This window comes from Hypomesus nipponensis, chromosome 7 (assembly GCF_054491055.1).
Source record: "Hypomesus nipponensis isolate SF chromosome 7, ASM5449105v1, whole genome shotgun sequence".
NCBI lineage: Eukaryota > Metazoa > Chordata > Actinopteri > Osmeriformes > Osmeridae > Hypomesus > Hypomesus nipponensis.
The window spans coordinates 16950001-16952500 of NC_140367.1; the positions used below are offsets into that span (position 1 = coordinate 16950001).

Consider the following 2500-nt stretch of genomic DNA (forward strand, 5'->3'; position numbering starts at 1 on the left):
TGCATATTGCAAGATTTCAGTTTCTAAGTGAATGAGCAAAAGAGCATACAGCACCTTGTATTCCCAGGCGGTCTCCCATCCAAGTACTAACCAGGCCCGACCCTGCTTAGCTTCCGAGATCAGACGAGATCGGGCGTTGCCAGGCTGGTATGGCCGTACTAAATAAGTTGACAACCATAGGCTACTTATCCATATACAGATTTAGCAATTGACAATGCAAGGTGGTCTCTCTCTCTCTCTCTCTCTCTCTCGTGTCAAAATGAAAACAGCTTCCAGCCCCTTTCATGAAGGACTACTTGTGCATATTGCAAGATTTCAGTTTCTAAGTGAATGAGCAAAAGAGCATACAGCACCTGGTATTCCCAGGCGGTCTCCCATCCAAGTACTAACCAGGCCCGACCCTGCTTAGCTTCCGAGATCAGACGAGATCGGGCGTTGCCAGGCTGGTATGGCCGTACGAAATAAGTTGACAACCATAGGCTACTTATCCATATACAGATTTAGCAATTGACAATGCAAGGTAGTCTCTCTCTCTCTCTCTCTCTCTCGTGTCAAAATGAAAACAGCTTCCAGCCCCTTTCATGAAGGACTACTTGTGCATATTGCAAGATGTCAGTTTCTAAGTGAATGAGCAAAAGAGCATACAGCACCTGGTATTCCCAGGCGGTCTCCCATCCAAGTACTAACCAGGCCCGACCCTGCTTAGCTTCCGAGATCAGACGAGATCGGGCGTTGCCAGGCTGGTATGGCCGTACGAAAGAAGTTGACAACCATAGGCTACTTATCCATATACAGATTTAGCAATTGACAATGCAAGGTGGTCTCTCTCTCTCTCTCTCTCTCTCTCTCTCTCTCTCTCTCGTGTCAAAATGAAAACAGCTTCCAGCCCCTTTCATGAAGGACTACTTGTGCATATTGCAAGATTTCAGTTTCTAAGTGAATGAGCAAAAGAGCATACAGCACCTGGTATTCCCAGGCGGTCTCCCATCCAAGTACTAACCAGGCCCGACCCTGCTTAGCTTCCGAGATCAGGCGAGATCGGGCGTTGCCAGGCTGGTATGGCCGTACGAAATAAGTTGACAACCATAGGCTACTTATCCATATACAGATTTAGCAATTGACAATGCAAGGTGGTCTCTCTCTCTCTGTCTCGTGTCAAAATGAAAACAGCTTCCAGCCCCTTTCATGAAGGACTACTTGTGCATATTGCAAGATGTCAGTTTCTAAGTGAATGAGCAAAAGAGCATACAGCACCTGGTATTCCCAGGCGGTCTCCCATCCAAGTACTAACCAGGCCCGACCCTGCTTAGCTTCCGAGATCAGACGAGATCGGGCGTTGCCAGGCTGGTATGGCTGTACGAAATAAGTTGACAACCATAGGCTACTTATCCATATACAGATTTAGCAATTGACAATGCAAGGTAGTCTCTCTCTCTCTCTCTCTCTCTCGTTTCAAAATGAAAACAGCTTCCAGCCCCTTTCATGAAGGACTACTTGTGCATATTGCAAGATGTCAGTTTCTAAGTGAATGAGCAAAAGAGCATACAGCACCTGGTATTCCCAGGCGGTCTCCCATCCAAGTACTAACCAGGCCCGACCCTGCTTAGCTTCCGAGATCAGACGAGATCGGGCGTTGCCAGGCTGGTATGGCCGTACGAAATAAGTTGACAACCATAGGCTACTTATCCATATACAGATTTAGCAATTGACAATGCAAGGTGGTCTCTCTCTCTCTCTCTCTCTCTCTCTCTCTCTCTCTCGTGTCAAAATGAAAACAGCTTCCAGCCCCTTTCATGAAGGACTACTTGTGCATATTGCAAGATGTCAGTTTCTAAGTGAATGAGCAAAAGAGCATACAGCACCTGGTATTCCAAGGCGGTCTCCCATCCAAGTACTAACCAGGCCCGACCCTGCTTAGCTTCCGAGATCAGACGAGATCGGGCGTTGCCAGGCTGGTATGGCCGTACGAAATAAGTTGACAACCATAGGCTACTTATCCATATACAGATTTAGCAATTGACAATGCAAGGTGGTCTCTCTCTCTCTCTCTCGTGTCAAAATGAAAACAGCTTCCAGCCCCTTTCATGAAGGACTACTTGTGCATATTGCAAGATTTCAGTTTCTAAGTGAATGAGCAAAAGAGCATACAGCACCTGGTATTCCCAGGCGGTCTCCCATCCAAGTACTAACCAGGCCCGACCCTGCTTAGCTTCCGAGATCAGACGAGATCGGGCGTTGCCAGGCTGGTATGGCCGTACGAAATAAGTTGACAACCATAGGCTACTTATCCATATACAGATTTAGCAATTGACAATGCAAGGTGGTCTCTCTCTCTCTCTCTCTCTCTCGTGTCAAAATGAAAACAGCTTCCAGCCCCTTTCATGAAGGACTACTTGTGCATATTGCAAGATTTCAGTTACTAAGTGAATGAGCAAAAGAGCATACAGCACCTGGTATTCCCAGGCGGTCTCCCATCCAAGTACTAACCAGGCCCGACCCT

The 2500-nt window shown here is 47.2% G+C and overlaps 8 non-coding genes and 1 pseudogene across 8 annotated transcripts in view; all 9 read right to left on the reverse strand.

The window, feature by feature from the left end:
• Positions 1–42: 42 nt before the first annotated feature.
• On the reverse strand, positions 43–161 carry LOC146280331 (5S ribosomal RNA; annotated as a pseudogene).
• Positions 162–341: 180 nt separating this feature from the next.
• LOC146280332 (5S ribosomal RNA) lies at positions 342–460 on the reverse strand. The gene has a single exon (XR_014763711.1). It is a non-coding gene; the product is annotated as a 5S ribosomal RNA (ribosomal RNA).
• A 178-nt stretch (positions 461–638) lies between these two features.
• LOC146280333 (5S ribosomal RNA) lies at positions 639–757 on the reverse strand. The gene has a single exon (XR_014763712.1). It is a non-coding gene; the product is annotated as a 5S ribosomal RNA (ribosomal RNA).
• A 194-nt stretch (positions 758–951) lies between these two features.
• LOC146280334 (5S ribosomal RNA) lies at positions 952–1070 on the reverse strand. The gene has a single exon (XR_014765440.1). It is a non-coding gene; the product is annotated as a 5S ribosomal RNA (ribosomal RNA).
• A 172-nt stretch (positions 1071–1242) lies between these two features.
• On the reverse strand, positions 1243–1361 carry LOC146280335 (5S ribosomal RNA). Its single transcript, XR_014764489.1, has one exon. It is a non-coding gene; the product is annotated as a 5S ribosomal RNA (ribosomal RNA).
• Positions 1362–1539: 178 nt separating this feature from the next.
• LOC146280336 (5S ribosomal RNA) lies at positions 1540–1658 on the reverse strand. Its single transcript, XR_014763713.1, has one exon. It is a non-coding gene; the product is annotated as a 5S ribosomal RNA (ribosomal RNA).
• Positions 1659–1850: 192 nt separating this feature from the next.
• LOC146280337 (5S ribosomal RNA) lies at positions 1851–1969 on the reverse strand. Its single transcript, XR_014765396.1, has one exon. It is a non-coding gene; the product is annotated as a 5S ribosomal RNA (ribosomal RNA).
• A 172-nt stretch (positions 1970–2141) lies between these two features.
• LOC146280338 (5S ribosomal RNA) lies at positions 2142–2260 on the reverse strand. Its single transcript, XR_014763715.1, has one exon. It is a non-coding gene; the product is annotated as a 5S ribosomal RNA (ribosomal RNA).
• A 178-nt stretch (positions 2261–2438) lies between these two features.
• The window catches only part of LOC146280339 (5S ribosomal RNA), a 119-nt gene continuing 57 nt past the window's right edge, over positions 2439–2500 (reverse strand). The window contains exon 1 of the ribosomal RNA XR_014765292.1: positions 2439–2500. This exon is cut by the window's right edge and continues 57 nt beyond it. This is a non-coding gene — a ribosomal RNA (5S ribosomal RNA).